Consider the following 18741-nt stretch of genomic DNA (forward strand, 5'->3'; position numbering starts at 1 on the left):
TGCACACACATAATTTTTTGCTCTAAATTATTACACATTTTATGTACAAAATTTTGAGCCAGTCACTTTTATCGCAAATTTCCTAATTTCCACGATAACACGCGACGAACGCTCATTTGAATATTTTGTGAATTTTTGGAAATTTTCGTTGTCGTGTTCGCTATCAGCTCGGCCATTGACTATTTCATTTCTCATTTTACAATTTTTCAACATTAGTCGCCGTTTTATGGCAACACTAAACAAATTTGTAGCGCGATCGGTTTGAAGATAGACTACACACATATAGTATAAATTTATGTACATACATACATACAAATGTAAGTCATAAAAGCCGAAGCACAGAAAAAAATGAAGAAAATAAAAACGAAAAGTGAAAAGTGCATATAAAAAGTATGGAAAAAAGCATAAAATATATAGCGCTGCCGCCAAGTAGTGTGGTCGGTTCACAAACGCACACACACATATGAACTCTAGGCGCTTATCTACAAACAAATTATACCCACACCGACTGCTTGGACTTACAGACAAGCTTCTATGTAGTTGCTGTAGCGCCAGCCCCCAGTCTTATCCACATATACATACATACATACATATACATGTGTCTAGGTGCCTCGATTCGTCTCCTGTCGAGGCTTTTATCAACGAGACAAGTTTGTCTCTTGATAACCTTTTTGCCTTTATTACTCGCATATAAAGATACCGAGCACATACTAAATATGTATATGTATGTGTATTTGAGTGTGTAAGTGTACATATGTAAATGACTGCAACGTCGATGTGCAATGATGCGGTTGGTCGTCTATCATTTGTGGCTCCGTCTTTACTTAATTCGTCAGTTTTTTAGTATTCTCATTGCTTTCTATTCACCAAAGTCGAATTCCCTCTACAAAGGCTATAGCAAACGATTTTACGGTTCGATTTGCTTTAAGCATTGCGTTAATTCTTCTTCTTTTTTCCGTTTTTTGGTACTTATTTAACAATTAAAAACGTTATTTTATTCAAATGTTAAAACAGGCGCCAGTGCCGGTATATTGCTAGGCGGTAGAGAGGCTATAAAATTGTATGAACACATGGTTTTCTTCAGCTTCAACGGCTTCTGAGACTTCGTAAGCTGAATACCTCTATCGAATCTATCAAATTGTTAGAGCTAATACGTTTGTGAAAAGTATGCTCACTGGATGATAAGAGAATTCGATTCATTCAGGACGAAGTTGATTTCAGCCTCAGGTTTGGTTTGGTTGAATCGATGTTAGAATGCAGTTCACAAACAAAAATATTTTTATAAAAGAACTTGATTTGATCTTTTAGAAGAAAGTTATAAGTCTTTCATCATTCCCGTTCTTCTACATGGTGTGGAGGCATGGACAATGACGTCATCTGGTGGGTTGTTAAGAGTTTTGGAGAGAAAGGTTCCGCGGAAGATTTATGGTCCTTTGCATATTGACAATGGCGATCATCGCATTCGATAGAACGATGAGCTGTACGAGATATACGGTGACATTTACATAGCTCAGCCCTTCAAAAGACAGTGGCAAGAGACGCTGGCAAGGTCATATTGTCCGGATGGAAGAGAACACTCCAGCTTTGAAGGTTTTCAGTACACGCCGGTGGAAGCAGAGGAAGAGGAAGACCTCCACTCTGTTGAGAGATCAGGTGGAGAAGGCCCTGGATGCACTGGGATCTCGAATAAGCGCCAAAAAGCGAAAAAAAGAAACGACTGGCGCGCTGTTGTTAACTCGGCTATAACCGCGTAAGTGTTTTCTACGGCAGTAAAGAAGAAGAATCCAATATCGGTGGTTTCGACAATTGAACGGTTTCTTCGGGAGAAAATAACGTGTGCAAAATTTCAGGTCAGGTCAGGTCTCAAAATATATAGAGGTCCTTCTTGATTATTCTACCTTTACGAAATCACGGCTAAATACCAAGGACCTTATACCTTAAGATTCAGATTTCATACTGTTTAGTGTATGAGCGCAAATAGTAATAAAATGCCTAAAATAATTTGTGTTGGATCTAAAGTGCTTCTTGAAACTTCATATCTACATAACTATATATTCCTTGACAGTCGAAGTGCGATCCTCCTTCCCAGGGGTATGTCCTAGAGTCTAACCGCAGATGAGGAGAAGGTAGGTTAGTAAGTAGAATGGCTGTCTAACAACCCACTAAGGCCTTTAGAAGGCCCATTGTGATACCACTGGGACTAAAGTCTCCACAATCTTTTGGCTCCTCTCTGAATCACTCCGTGCTTCTGATACAGCTCATCAGTACGATATTTTTTTGCCCTAATTATAATGATTATGCGGTTTACTTCTGCCACAATATTCTGTCATAATATTTGTGTACTTATACAGGAGAGAACGTAGAAGAAAAAATGTGAATTTTATTCTAGCTTAAGACTACATTTTTGGAAATGAACTATATGTGACCTAGTCTACGAAAAGGGAGCTAACGTGCGAAAACTAATTTTCTGGGAAAAGCTGTTAAAAATAATCGTCAGTTTCTCGTTATCTCATTAATTGTTCTCCTTTTTTTTGACACCTAAGCCCCCTTTCCGTAGACCAGGTCACATATATTGGATTTTTTTTTGTGTTTTAGAGTTACGGTCTTCTAAAGTATAGCCGCTCAATTCAATCAGTTTTTCAAACCTCTTAGAGTCCTCGGAGATAATGATCCGATTACCATTAAAACAAAAATTTTTTCCCATGTTTTGTAAATAATCCTTTATACTACAACCGACCAAATTTTTGGCAAAAAAACAACGAGGATCCAGAGTCGATTTTGCCATGTCCATCTGCCAATCCGTCTGTTTATAGCTCATTTTTTGAGATATCGAATATCCTTTTTATACCACTTTATAGAATAAAAAAAGCACCTGTGAAGGCTATTCGGGCTTCGGTACAGACGAAGTTAAGGTTTGTTGTACATAAAAAAAATATATTTTCCAATAATTTTGCTAAAACAGCTAATACATTAAAAGTATACAATAATTGTACAGTTCTGGAATCCAGTGATACCATAGACTCTTTTGATATATTGTACCTACAATATCAATCGTGTAACCATTTCGGGGGTTGACCTTTTCGCAAATACGAAGTGTTAAAAAACCCAGCTGTAGCAACTCTGCCAAATTAAGTGGAAACTCATAACTTAAGTAACTGAAAGGTGGATAATGTCAGAGAAAAATTAAAGAGATAAAAAATGGCAAATCAAACAGGACAGCAAACAATTCGCAACAACTAAAAACGCGCGGAGCAGCAACCAAAAGTGCAAAGTGCGCTCGGTTGATGCCAACGACGACACGCGTGCGAGCAATTAAACTCTTTCGCCAGCAAGCATAAGCGCGACTAGTTATTGTTGTTGTTGTCATTACATAATAGCGGCGAAATTGATTTACGTCGAAGGATTTTGATTGTTCCGCCCCTCGCTCTCAGCGCAGTGGAGGAAGCAACGATTTTTTTTATTCTTTTTTGCCCAATCCATTGAAGCTCAACGCCTCTTTTTGCGATCAACCGAATTGGCACCTAATCAAGTGGAAGATTTAAAACGCACTCAAACGTGCAATACAAATGCATATATGGTGTGAGTGTGTGTGTGTGCTCATTTGAGTGTTGTAATTTGCGCGCCTCGTCAGCGTACACACAATATTGCAAACAATAAAAGCGATCAACAACAATAACAATTGTCATAAAGACTAATGTCATCGCAAGCCAAAGCAGATATATACATACATACATACATACATATGTATGTATATACATATGTACATTAAAACATATTTGCAAACATAACGCACGCATGAGCGCCACACAGAGTCGCTTTTACGCCACGCTTTTGCGCTTCTGTCACTCAAGTGGGCGTCCGCGCGGGGTGGCAACTTTTGTTGTGATTTGTGTGCGTTCACATTGTATAAATGGATGAAATTATGTAAGTGTGTACGAGCTCGTATATATGTGAGCGCTATTTCAAGGCGTCCCGGTCACTCAGCTGTGAATAAAACCGAAAAAATGGGCAGTTCCTGTGTTTCTGCTTGGTCGGCTGCTTGGCCGCATCCCATTTTTGCACAATTACACACTTACGCACATATGTATGTGAGACTCTGCAAGCAAATCTTTTGTTTTTTTCCTACAAGGAAAGACACGCGTCTTCCTCTTAATATTTGTATTCAAATGCATACAAATTTGCCATTTCCTATTCAACTTAAGTTGGTCAATTTTCTATGACCAAAGCAGTGAAAGGATATTCACACGTACGATAACACGCTTGACTTACTAAATCCAGTCCAGGAAGAAATATATGAAAAGTTAGGATTGACTTATTTTGTGTTAATAACAAATTTTTATACCCTAAATAGGGTATATGGATTAAGTTTATCACGATGTAAAATGCCGGACTCCTTATAAAATATATAGTATATACATACAACTGCATTTGAAAACAATGTTGTTTTTACACTTAAATGGGCCGTGCCAAACATTGTTCTGAAGAAAAAGCGGAATCTCATTAAACAAAATTGTTGTTGGAAGGAAAATCTTTACAAGTTTATCGAAGATTTGCTCGGATGTTCTGCCAAAATAATTGCGAATGCAAAAAGAAAAACCAAATCTCGAAAGGAGACGAAAAGAAGCTCTTTCGCGAACACAGTTGAGGAAATTTGGCGCTTTGCCACGAGAAAATCCATTTTATACCTCAAAAGAAATAAAGATGAGTTAATCTTAGTGTCACTGCTTCCACAATAAGGAAACATTTAAACTCTATAACAAGAGCTCAAGCTCCTCGGCATGTGCAGGCCAGAGTTCAATTTGTTTAAGATCACCAGCATTGACCTGTCGAAAAATTGGGCAGCATATTGTGGTCCGACGAAACAAAACTTGTTTTATTTGATTTCCGAGGACGCCGACAGTATGTACAGAGGACAGTTAACGCTTCACTTGATCCTAAATTTGTTTCACGTACTGTAAAACATGGAGGTGTCAAAATCAACGAATGGGGGTGCATCTTTTACTACGGTACAGGTCTGTTATTTTAGATTAAAGAAAATATGGATGCCAAATTTTTTGTTCAAATAATGGACTCTACTATGCTACCACAAGACAACGACCCCAAACGCACCAGCTGCTTGACAAAAAATTGGTTTGTTCCAAATGGAGTTGAGGTTATGGGTTGGCCGACTCAGTCAGCGGCCCTTAATCAAACTGGGGGCAGATATCAAAGAAGCTGTAGGAAAAGGCAATCCGTCAAATACATAACAATTATGGCTAGCTGTGAAGAAGGCGTTAAAGATAATTTCTCTCGAGAAACGCAAGCCTTTGGTGGACTCCATGCCTGGCCGATGCGCAGCTGTATTATCCAACAGCGGCCATTCGACGATATAATAATATATAATATTTGTTTCGTATTATTATAATGAATTAATTGATTTTTGATGTAAAATCCTCAATACTGCCATTATTAATCACAGCTGGAATTTTCATTTACAAACCTTTTTATTTATTTAAAGAAGAACTTTATCTTATTCTTTAAAGAAATCATATTTCTTTAAAGCTTGAATATGAGCGATGGATATCTTAACAACTGAAGGACACTAGTACGCTTACAAACCAAATTAAACGGAAAGAAATGAAAATGTTTTTCTTTCTTTAAAAAGTTAGTACTCCGTAAATATGGTATTTGTGTAGTTATACTTAGATGTATCATACAAGTGTATTAGTTTTGTTAAAAATAAATAAATATAAAATAAGTATTTGCATAATTTCCGTTCTCTTATAAAAAATATGTAAATTTATTTCTTATTTTGTATAAGTCATAACATAATACACAAGCATATGCTTGTACAAAGTACAAATGTGTGTTCCAAGCAACTGCCACAATTTGTATTAACATACATTTGAGTAAATACATTGTATTAGCGACACTTCATTTCAATACTAATATCGCGCCATCTATTGATGGTGTGTCACGATAGCGTGACACCTGCTTTTCAATTTACCCCAACTCTGCTGCATATGACTGTTTACTTTCTTTATACTAATTCATATACATACTTATTTTGTTTGTATGTATTTAATTAGCTTTTTTTAATTTTTTCCACTTTTCAACTTAGGTTAATACTTTTGATATTCATTATTATATATTATATGTATGTATGTATATATAGGATTGCACTACTTACCTTCTTTGAAATAGTTGTTTAAGATGAGAATTCTTCATAATAGTTTTTCTTTCCTTGTTCTGCAAATCATATTTATGTTGTTGTTGTTTAAGATGAGAGTTCTTAACATTTTATCTGCTTTCCTTGTTCTGCAAATCACATTTATGTCTATTTATACATACCGTACATACAAAGTACATACTATGTATGTACATAAATCGCGTCTTATAATGGCACTGTTGAATAATTATAGGTTATATTGACTAGCGCACATATTTTATATCATTTCATACGTATGTACATATGTATAGACATATTCAAACCCATGTATGCACATTCATACGTTTCAATATTTACGCTGCATCGACGCACACGACTTAGCAGCCACACGATCTTCAATACCAATGAACCCTCACTCACTGAACTCATTCACTGCATATATTACATATCTTTCCTTAACATTTACAGCAGAATTTTATTTTCTTAAAAACTGATTTATATTTATTTTACTAATAATAAAACATTTCCTTGAACACCACTGAATTAAACAAAATGCGATTATTAACACAAACTTCTTAACATCACACACGCACATTCGCCATTTGTTGCGAGCAGAGCACCCACTTCACTTCAGACTGCACTAATAATACAACTAAATAACTTTAATATATTATATTCACACTAAGCACTGCGTTTGCATATTTGGCGACACAAAACGAATATTTATTTGATTTAAATACATTACTTATTTGTATTTTACTTTAAATTTAAAAATCTATAACACAAATTGAAGCTTCTGGAATGACTAGTGACAATTTTTTTTCTTAAACTGCACAACTTCTCTCTCTCTATACAGAAAAAGGTTTGGTAAAGTAGCGAGTAACGATAAATTGTAACCGGCGATTTTATGCTCTCATCATTTCTTGCAAAATCATTAAACACAAAAACAAATAGCAGAAAAATTCGTGGTTAGTTGCAGCAGCAAAAAGAAATTATGAGCGCAGAGACAATAAGAAGTACAACAAACGCACACGGCAAAGACATACCAACGTACATATGTATGTACATGCGTGACTTTGACAGTCAGTGCAGCAAAGAAGTGTTAGCTAATTATGAGTGTATAGTAAGTATATATGTATGCACAAATGCTTGTGCCTATGCACGCATAATATTTAATGTTGGCAAATAACAACACAAAGTGAAATAGAGAGTTAGAGATCAACTACTCTGAGATTTTTGAGTGTAGGTGGTACCAACAAATTATATGCAAATGTCATCAATAACGGATATGCAGTTCGTTTTTCGTCAATTAGAGCGAGTCAAACGAAAGTTGTGGTGTGAAAATTATTGCGCTGTGTAAAATTGTTGAATAAAAACTTATTATACTATGTTATTTAGTGTTTTTAAATGTGAAAAAGTAGTGCAAGTTTTTGTGAGATTAGTGTAAATAGTTAAATTGTGTAAAAAGTGCAAAATAGTGATTAAACGTACATAATTGCAGATTTACAATCGAGCCTCTTGTGGTTACTACAAAGTGTCGCCGTGTTCATTCATTTTGAAGGTCAAGATTTAAGCGTACCTGTGAGAAAAATGCGGTGAGTCAAGTTTTCATTATTTCTATGGGTTTTATAAAACGACTTTACTATATACATATTTAAATAAAATTTATTGAATGAAAATGATATATTCACACAAAAATTATAGAGGTGTAAATAAATGTTCGAACAATTTATATAAAGAATTTATTCGTATAAAAAAGTTGCTTGACGATGAGCCTATACATATTATAAAATGGTTGAAAAATAGTTAAATATCGTTCTAAATACTTAAATTGTGTTTAAAGTGCAAAATTGTGATTAAACGTACTTAATTGCAGATTTTCAATCAAGCCTCTTGTCGTTAATCATGTTGATGTTCAAGAAATAAGCGTAAACACAAAAATAAATAGAAGAAAAAATCCCGGTTGCAGCAGCAAAAAGAAATTCTAAGCGCAGAGGCAATAAGAAGAACAACAAATGCTTCGCAAATACATACATACATACATGCATTAGTATGTAGATGAATGACTTTGACAATCAATGCAGGAAAGAACCTTTGGCGAAACATGAGTGTATGCATGTACAAATGTTTGTGCCTATGCACGCATATTATTTAATGTTGGCAAATAACAACACAAAGTGAAATAGAGAGTTAGAGATCAACTAATGAGAAATCTATGCTACTCTGAGACATTTGAGCGTAGGTGGTACCAACAAATTATGTGCAAATGTCATCAATAACGGATATGCAATTCGTTTTTCGTCAATTAGAGCGAGTCAAATGAAAGCTCTGGTGTGAAAGTTATTGCTCTTTGTAAATTGTTGAATAAAAACTTAAATTGTGTGTTTATTTAGTGTTTTTAAATGTGAAAAAGTAGTGCAAGTGATTTGTGAGATTAGTGTAAATAGTTAAATTGTGTACAAAGTGCAAAATAGTGATTAAACGTACATATTTGCAGAATTACAATCGAGCCTTTTGTAGTTACTACAAAGTGTCACCGTGTTCATTCATTTTGAAGGTCAAGATTTAAGCCTACCTGTGAGAAAAATGCGGTGAGTCAAGTTTTCATTGTTATATATAAAACGACTTTACTATATACATATTTAAATAAAATTTATTGAATGAAAATGATATATTCACAAAAGTGTTCGAAATATTATTTGAAGAATTTATTCGAATAAAAAAGTTGCCTGACGATGAGCTGATACTAATACATGGTTGAAAAAATTGAATTTTGTTATAAATATTAACTTTTATTATATATTAAGATCTTATAAAAATGTTTAACTTTATTTATTATATAGTTTGTATTTATAAGTTTAAATTTAATTTTTTATTTAAGAAAATCATGTACATATGTATGTACGTACATTTAATTCCACAATCATTAAATCTACAATGAGTTGCTGTAATTGGTTGATATGGAAAGTTGTGAGGCTTAAAATTTGCAAACTATTTGTTGTTAGTGATCAAATTAAGGACATGCCTACTATTTTATAGAGTATTTTAGAGAGAGAATTCAGAAATGGCTTATTAGTAAACACTTATTGACAATATTACCGACATTTTGGAATTGTTGAGACAATGCAAACTTCATAGACTATTTGAGAAAAAGAAGTCATAAAGAAAGCTCTAGGCTCTATTAAACTTTAGTTTTTTTTTTTTGCATTTAGTCAATGTGTAGAACACCAAAAAAGTGAAGGCTGACTCGATTTCAATAATTTGTGTGTTTTTGATTTTTCGGAGTAAAACTCGGATGACTTAAAACAAAAAAGGAGGAATGTTTGCAGTGGTCTGAAAATTTAAAAAATAAAAATTAATATTAATACGTGATAACGGAGATATAAGCAAAGCTATTAAATAGAAAATATTCATGAAAATTAATTAAATTGAATATATTCATAAATAATAAAACAATAAATTATGAATAAAATAAATAAATAAAATAATGATAAATAATAAAAGTATGTCAAAATAAATTTAATATTCCAATGCGGACACAAAGAAATGGTTTTGTCAGAGACATTTTATAGAAGTTGTCTTGAATTTTTTTACGAAGCAATTCATAAAAATTTAAAATAATTAAACATTTTCGATCTACATACATACATAAAAATATGTTTGTAACTCCGTCAGCTTCCTAACCAGCATGAATTTCTTTTTGAATATTTTTTCCCTGTATAAAAGCCGCTATCAACTTTCATATAAAACATTTACGCAAATTATTTCAACCACATTAAAGCCCTGCCACAAATTTGGCGAAATGAAAATTGCAACATTTGTGCCACTCACGCTTGTGCTTAATACTTGTACGTCCATTTATTCATAGTGAAAATTATTTATTTTTTGCAAATCACCAGCATCGACACTAAGCTGGCAAATATGCGTGTAATCTTAATGTATATGGCTTTCGAAACCACACCACGCCTCGGCAACACAATTCAGGGTCAACCGAAAATCAAGTTGGGCGCAAGGAAAAAAAGAGCAACTGTAATAGCAGTAGCTACACATGTACGAAAATATAATAAATAACAGTACATAAATATATGTTTGTACAATGGCATTAATGCCAACATTACAGCGATTATTAATTTTGACGGTCACTACTTGCAACAGACTTGTACACATGAATATTTACGATGTCTGATAAAGCGGGCGCACACAAGTCATTGATAATTTATCCAGCTGACAGTTTCAAGGCAGTGAAAGTATGTACTTAATAGCTGTAATGCAAGTATATGTTGTGTAAAGTAGATATACATATGTATGTATATGTATGAGTGTGGCTCGACATGTGGCGAAAGTAGTAAGTAGTGTAGTTGCACAGTCATCGATTGACCGCTTTTTGGTCAACATAAATACACAGTCTTGCCACATTTCTAATCCGCCCACAAAGCAGTACCCAAACACATACATACATTTGTACATATATTAAATCTCCTTCCAACTAAGCGCTGTCGCGCCGGAAAAACAAATCACATCAAAACCGATGATTATAGGTTTCTAAAGCTGTGCCGGAAAGCCTGAAAATAAATTTACTCTAATATTTATGCTAGAATCTTATCATGCCACATCATCGTCATCATCACCACTGCCACCCCCATATTGTTGGCACGGCACCCCCAGCGCTGTGTTGGTTTGCTTAACCTTCCAACCTTACACATTTTACTTGTTGTACGTTGCCAGCACTATTTTTGTTATTTTTTGTTGTTGTTGCTATAATTTTATTACCGTTGCTGCTCACTTCTCGCTGTGTGCGCATTGAAGTCTGCCCATTAATCAAACTATTAGCAGTGAATTTAGCTACAAAAGCATTTCACTGCAATTTATTGTTGTTATTGTTGTATATTTATTTCTACGTTTATTTATGTATGTTTGCGACACACCCCTTTCATCCTTCAAACTTTGCTTTTTCCGCCTCTCTCTCGAAAAGTCTACCAACATTTGCGCTGTTGCCCTTTGTGGCAGCGTCCTCCCTTTGACCTCGACACCGTTAGCTGCTCCACCCTAACGGTAGCGAGTTTTTATTCAATTTTCGTGCTGCCTCCTGTGCGGCGCATCAACACAAAATTATGGGTGGCCACAATTCTGCATCAATGCATCAAAGTGTGGCACTTGCATATCTGTTGCAAGATTTTTATCCCGTCGCGCACTCGATAATCACGATAATGCGTCCTGTAATCAACTAATAAGGCTCATGTTGCTTTTTACCGCCCCACACCACCGCCACTGTGTAATAGCAAGCGTAAAACCCCTCAATAACGTTGTATTTCTAAGGCCGACTCCTTTGCCGACACAGTTGACAACTGTAAATATTTTGCGCCTGTCCAACGAGGGTAGCAGTATGGTATCATCGCATGCCAGTGTAATCGAGTTAGTTACCCAAAAATTGAATTTAACGCGCAATATTCAATCTGTTTGCCTCCTTTCATTTGCCTCATTTCGTTACGCTCGGATTTTCGGTACTTTTAGCCTTTGCCTTGATCCTGCATGAAAATGCATTTCATGCGCTCCTTATGTTCTTAATCACTCGCTAAGAGTTCGGCACTTTCGTTTCTGCCACATCGCTCGTTTCTTTACTTTCTTCGAAAGCTATTTCAGGGGTGTCTTGTGTGTTTTCCGCATTAAGCTGGTTTGCTGGAAATGAGATGTCATCATTATTTTTATAAGGTTTTAATGGTATTTTTCATGTACTTTTTTGCATGCCACATGTCACGAAAAAAAATGTGGGATTTCGATTTTTGTATGTGAATTTGAGAAAAAAGTTTATATGTATATAGAATTGCTCTATAGGTGAAATCTAAAGGGGGTTAGCCTCAAGCGTTCTTTTTAGGAACTGTGTGTAAACTAGCATCCAGCTATTAGTCCAGTAGTAGTAATTATCACCCCAAACCGAAGTACTTAAGATATAATCTTGAATTGCTTTGGCTTCCATCTTCCTCACTGGAACTCTTAATATGGTTCACCCTATACTACAATGATAGATTAGAGTTCACGACCAATTAACGACATATCGAAGTGTCGAAAGAGAGTAAAACCTAAGTCTTCTGTTAGCTTAAAGGCCAACAATACATAGAATTTCGAGCGACAACTACGTCATGCCTTAGACAATCAGTTGGAAATTAAAGTACTCTAAGAAACTTCAAACTATTCTGCCTAAGCAAGGGATATAAGGCTAATAAAATATCAAGAGACGTACCTAAATATTTAAATCCGAGACTGAGAACGTATTGTAAAGAAATCTTATGAAGTTGTAACTTTAAATAACAAACAACAAGATGCAGAAAAAAAGTAGTAACTAACCTCAAAAATTTTTAGAACACTAGACAATATTGGATTTTATTGTAAACTTTAAAGGACTTCAAAATATTTACACTAAAGTCTCTGAGGTTAGATAAGAATAGAGCCAGATAGTGAGGCCGTGTTTGAACAATTACAGTTAAGTGTTTTGTGATATCTGTTTATTGTAAAAATGTCTTAAGGTCTTTATTAATTCGCTAAGTAAAATTATTTTCGGTAATTTCCCGGATGGTTAAATGAACGAATTATTCAGCTTTATGTAGCGAAAGTACTACTTCGACCTCGATGGATACCAATCGGACATTCTCAGCTGTATAACATAAATTAAAGAAAATGTTAAGTGTAGTCAAAAGTATGTAGCTTCACAAATTTTCCCAGCAGATTCTGCTCGGGCTGTACTTTGTACTAACTCTTTTTTCGAAGAGAAAGATTATACTAACATTTATTAAAGAAAAACTACCTATTTTGAACAGTTTTTGTAGAGCTTCTAATTAGAAAGTAAAAACAAGTAAAGAAGGCCTAAGTTTGGGTATAACCTAAGATTTTATACTCTCGCGAGGTAAAGTTATATACGGGATTTTCGTATATATTTTAATTAAAAGTCGGAAGTATTGCATCCGTTGTTTAAAATCACAGGCAAGAAGATACACTCATCATTAGAAGGAGATTATTTCTGAATTCAAAAATATTTATATTAAATATAGAGGGACTAGGGGTATCATTGACCCAATTTTACTGTCTGGGTTTTTGAAAAGTTCCAACCCGATTTCAACAACTTTTGGGCATAAGATTGAACAGTTTAAGCTGGTAAAAAGTTTTATCGCGCTATACGTATATTCATTGGTGTTTGATTTGTATACTGGAAATGAAGGAATCAGATGGTGTTTAAAAGTTTGTTGTGCGGGAAGGAGGCGTGGTTGTGATCCAATGTCGCCCATTTATACAATCTGCAAAAGGATATAACCGCGTAATCAGTGTTTACGCCAAATAAAGAAGAAGAAAACTATAGAAATGATTGGGTAAAAATGTCTTAAAGAAAAAAGAAAACTATAGAAATGATTGGGTAACCTTAAACAGCAAATTCGGTTAAAAATGGTCAAGTAAGTCCTCATATACATAAAGGATTTCACCTACAAGTTGTTCAATTTATATACCTGCTTCTATAAAGATCTTTTTACCAACTTGGTTCTGATATTTGCTGCTTAAGGCGCATTTATTCAGTGAGTTATCACACCTTTGGTAGTTTTCAACATAACCAATATACTATATACTAGAGAGTGGACACGATTACACAATGGGTGAAGGCATAGTATATGAAGATGTATTACAACATACATATATTTCAGCAAGTTTGGTTAATTTAGCTTAGCGTTTTAGAAGATATGTAAACGGAGATCCATTTCGCGGTTCCTAACTTTCTTAAAGAAAAAAACCCAAAAACTGCAAATTTAATGGGGAACGTTTATACACATTCGAAAGAACATTCTTTGGGATTTATTTTTTGAAGATTATCGCTTTCAAATGTTGGCCGCGGCCATGTCTCAGATGGTACATCCGTTGAGATCAATTCACCAGCTCAAAACGTGAAATTATCCGCTTACCGAAATGTTCTGTAAATAAATAAATCCATTAATTGATGCGATGTGTGGGAAGTGGCAATGTCTTGTTGAAACTAAATGTCGTCAGGATCACGAGTTTTAGTTTCACGCATCAAATAGTCGATCATCATGGCGGGAAACGGTCACCATTAGCGGTTTTTTTGTTTCATTCCTGATCAAATGGCAGATCTTGACCTCTTCAAGTTGCTCTTCGTCCCAAGTGTGGCAATTTTGCTTGTTTACATACCCATTGAGCCGGAAATGGGCCTCATTGCCGAACAAAATTTTATTCGAAAACATCGGATCTTCTTGGAACTTTTCAAAAGCTCATAGAGCGAAACGAAATTATGTCAGTTATGAAGGTTGAGCGGCTTCAGTTCTTGCAAAAGCTGTATTTTTTACGCTTTTATGTTAAGATCTCGACGTATAACGCGCCAAGTCGTTCTATACATCAGTCTTGATACGGCACACGCGTGATCTGTCAAAAAACAGGCAATTGAAAAACGTACCTCTACTTTGATCACTCGTTAGAAAGAGCTACCACGACGTTTTCTGTTGGATGTGATTGGCGGTTTTGAGTTTTAGTTATACATTAAGTTTTTATATAAACACTTGTTTAAAAAAATTATTTTTGGATATATAACGCATTTACAATTCTCAATGTGAAAGCCCTAATTAAGTTTTTATAGCAACCTATGAATATATAACGATTTTAACGATTTTTCTTGTTTTTATAAATGTCACCCCTGAATAGCCAAACCCTAAATGATAGACGTAGTATTTTTGGTATGCAAAAGCTCCCTAACACAGTCCATGCGCCCTTTTAAGTTGTTGGACCACCCTTTCTTCGAAATTATTAAATCGAATATAACAAATATCAAGGAAATTAATGTATTGTCCCCCCCCATTTCTTTAGTTAATTCACAAAACTGTCAAATTGTGGTCAAACAAAGAGCAACTGCTGTCAAAACTAGCTCATTAACCGGGCAGACAAAAATACTTAGTACTTTCAAAGTGGAACTATTTAGCTAACAATACGATTATCCAAAATCACATTAACAGGAATATCACTTACACATACAAACGCACACACACACACTCGTCCGGTAGCATACTCGAGTTAATTATAACCAAAAACGTGGCCACACTCCGGGCGCATTTGCAGCGACACACGCCGCTTGCTGTCAACACGCTCCTCAGCTGCTGCACAGCATGCCAGCTACGAAATAATTGGCAGCAATACGCTACTGTTGGCAGCTTGTCACAGCAACAGCAACAAAAACACACAAAAGTAATAGCAACAGCAACAGCTGCTGACAACAGAGTGTTCCATTTGTGTGACTGTATGGTTTGATTGTACAAATGTATGTGTGCATGTGTGTGTGTGTTTGCTTTGTATAATAAAGATACAAGGATACATTAGTTTTCATACCCCTTTTTAATGGCACCTCGAAAAATCAGGGAGCAAAAATATGCTTATGTCTGTCCAAATGTGTGTGTGTGCGTGGCATCTAAATAAGTGGCACCACAATCTCGCGGCGCATTGTGATTCAAGCAGCGATCGGCCACTTGAAATCCATTAAATATTTGTGAAAATCGATATATGCATTTGTACTTTGTTGCACACACACATACATACTTACAAAAGTAACTCTTTGCCTCGTCGACAACACTTTGGTATGCTTGCCACCGCTGAAGTGCGCACTTCACTTTATTGTTGTGTTTTGTTGTTTCGAGTGCACTTTGTGGGCCGTTTGCCAGTGTTGCACAGAGCCAAAGGATAACCCCCTGCAACATATGCATGTATGTATGTACTGTTATATGACACAAACACACGCATAACTCATCAAAGGCAGCCTTTTCGCATTTTTCACCAATTTTTTTTTGTTGTTTTTGTCAAAAATCAAAAGTGTGGAAATTGTGTTAAATATAAAAATATGCTTTTAGCCGTTCGTATTACAATCCGATGCGCCGATAAGCACTTACATATATACATATTGTAATGTGGCAAGTATGTTTGCTGTGCCACAAAAGAGCGCATAGTTTATTGCCACAAAGTCCTTTTGTCGCGCGCTGTTTCAGTTGCCAGCGGAGCAGCTGGAAACAAAGCGTCCTTTGTGCACCTCGATGCCAAAAACACACGCACACACATATACTAATATGTATGTGTATAAGTGTATATCGTGTTTTTATAATGTCACCACTTGAAATTCATGTTATTTTAGAGTTTTCTCCAAGTGCCGTTGTTAATAATTTAAAATGCTGCCCTGCAGCTGACCACATCGATCCTGTCGTGCGCCGAAATCTCTCAAGTTGGCATAAAATGCAACTCAAATTACTCACTTCAAGCTGCTAAATGATTGCTCGTGCCCGATAGCTCGGTGATTTACGCTCTGCCAATTGTTCGGTGGCTTTTAGGGTGAAGGGTTTCAAGATGTTTCAGTGTATTTATAGAAACATTGATTTCGAGAACAAATAAATTAAATGAGTATTAAGTATTTTTTATAGTAGGAGCAAGCATCGAAAACCGGAGTGCGGGACTTTAATCCGCAAAGCCTAACCTACTGCCATCTCATGTCTCTGCCACGAGACCACTGGACTAAGTATTACTTTATGGGAGAGAAGAAGACACTTGAGTATCCTATATTGTACGGACTGACTGACGCCTAATCTATTGTAAATGTCTCAATCCTATCATAATTAGAGCTGCTGCGCTGATAGCTTTTCATTTTACGGAGTACTCGCACATAGTAAGTGCAGTAAAATTTTTCACCGTGAGACTACCTCCAAGTATGGTTTTCAGCTTTTTCCGAGGGAACGATAGAGCACGTGTTCAGAGTCATCTATACAGTCTGTACACGTCGGACAATATGGACTAAAGTTATGACGATATTTGTATAGTTAGCTTCTAAAACACCACTGGCCACTGAGTATTTGGGTTAGGTGGAAATCCAAGTTCCTACGTTGTCTATCTATCCACGAATGTACGTCCGGAATTAGTCTGTGGGTATACCGTCCTTTGCATGAAGTTTGCCACCGTTGCTGCCATATTATGATATCTTGAGTTCTCTTCTCTCGTTTTGCTATTGTAGACCTCTTTGAAAAGTTATATATTCGCACAAATTCGTCTCTCTGGATGTCACTCCGCGCGATACCGGCTAATATTTCAGCAACATCGTTTCATATGGTTCGGAAAGCACTTATCATAGCACCTGCGTCCATATTGGAGCCACAAACGGTATAACTGAACGCATTACCTTAGCTTTTAAACATCGTCGGCTGAAACGCACACAGCCTATATTCGCCAACATTCTAGATAAAGCATTATAGATTTTATTTACTTTACATGCCGTATTTTCCAAGTGTTCCTTGAATTTGAGCCTTGAGTCCACTATCACACCAAGGTACTTCAACTTTGGTTGTGAAGTTATCTGACATTCTCCTATGGTGAGCGATATCTTTTCTTGCATTTTCCTGGAGCTTATGAGCAAGACTTCCGTTTTCTGCTCAGCCAGCTCTAGACTCATGGTAGCAAACCATTTACCGGTTGTTTGTAAGTCCTAAAACTAAAAGAGTCAGATATACATAGGGTTATACATATATACCAAAGTGATCAGGGTGACGAGTAGAGTTGAAATCCGGATGTCTGTCTGTCCGTCCGTCCGTCTGTTCGTCCGTCCGTGCAAGCTGTAACTTGAGTAAAAATTGAGATATCATGATGAAACTTGGTACACGTATTTCTTGGCTCCATAGGAAGGTTAAGTTCAAAGATGGGCGAAATCGGCCCACTGCCACGCCCCAAAATGCCCCCAAAATGGCGACAACCGAAAACCTTATGGAAAAGTGGGCGTTGCCCCGCCCCCTACTAAGTTTTTTGTATATATCACGGAAACTACTATAGCTATGTCAACCAAACTCTATAGAGTAGTTTCTTTCAGGCATTTCCATATACAGTTCAAAAATGGAAAAAATCGGATAATAACCACGCCCACCTCCCATACAAAGGTTATGTTGAAAATCACTAAAAGTGCGTTAACCGACCAACAAAAAACGTCAGAAACACTAAATTTTACGGAAGAAATGGCAGAAGGAAGTTGCATCCAGGCCTTTTTTAAAAATTGAAAGTGGGCGTGGCGTCGCCCACTTATGGACCAAAAACCATATCTCAGGAACTACTAGACCGATTTCAATGAAATTCGGTATATAATATTTTCTTAACACCCGGATGACATGTACGAAATATGGGTGAAATCAATATAACGCTATTTTGAATTTCCATTCCTTCTCTGTATAATATATACGTACATTAGGAACCAATGATGATAGCGGAATAAAACTTTACAAAAATACGGTTTTTGAAAAATATGTAAATGACGGATAATGAAATCTCGATTATCACTTTATCATGCGAGAGTATAAAATGATTGGTGACACCCGAACTTAGCCCTTCCTTACTTGTTTTTATAATTTTTGTTTTTTTATTTAAAAATTTTAAATGTGTGACAACTTTCCAACTTTGTTTTTTTGTAACTACTATATATGATAATGACACCAAACAATGCCCAATATTATTAATTATTAAAATCGATTTAGTTTTATCTCTGATGGCGCTCTGCATACTGCGATTTATGGTTCATTTGTCGCATAATTTCGTTG

The 18741-nt window shown here is 35.8% G+C and overlaps 2 long non-coding RNA genes across 3 annotated transcripts in view; one reads left to right on the forward strand and one right to left on the reverse strand.

The window, feature by feature from the left end:
- Nucleotides 1–6286: 6286 nt before the first annotated feature.
- Nucleotides 6287–6895, reverse strand: LOC126752748 (uncharacterized). The gene is made up of 2 exons (XR_007666037.1): nucleotides 6492–6895; nucleotides 6287–6384 (listed from the first exon to the last, which is right to left on the reverse strand). It is a non-coding gene; the product is annotated as an uncharacterized LOC126752748 (long non-coding RNA).
- A 583-nt stretch (nucleotides 6896–7478) lies between these two features.
- The window catches only part of LOC126751946 (uncharacterized), a 142421-nt gene continuing 131158 nt past the window's right edge, over nucleotides 7479–18741 (forward strand). The window contains exon 1 of one of the 2 annotated variants that reach the window (XR_007665949.1): nucleotides 7479–7743. This is a non-coding gene — a long non-coding RNA (uncharacterized LOC126751946). Of the gene's footprint in view, nucleotides 7744–8489; nucleotides 8740–18741 lie in introns of those variants that run through there. The other variant, XR_007665948.1, reaches the window with a different exon arrangement.

The sequence above is a fragment of the Bactrocera neohumeralis genome, chromosome 3 (assembly GCF_024586455.1).
Source record: "Bactrocera neohumeralis isolate Rockhampton chromosome 3, APGP_CSIRO_Bneo_wtdbg2-racon-allhic-juicebox.fasta_v2, whole genome shotgun sequence".
Classification (NCBI taxonomy): domain Eukaryota; kingdom Metazoa; phylum Arthropoda; class Insecta; order Diptera; family Tephritidae; genus Bactrocera; species Bactrocera neohumeralis.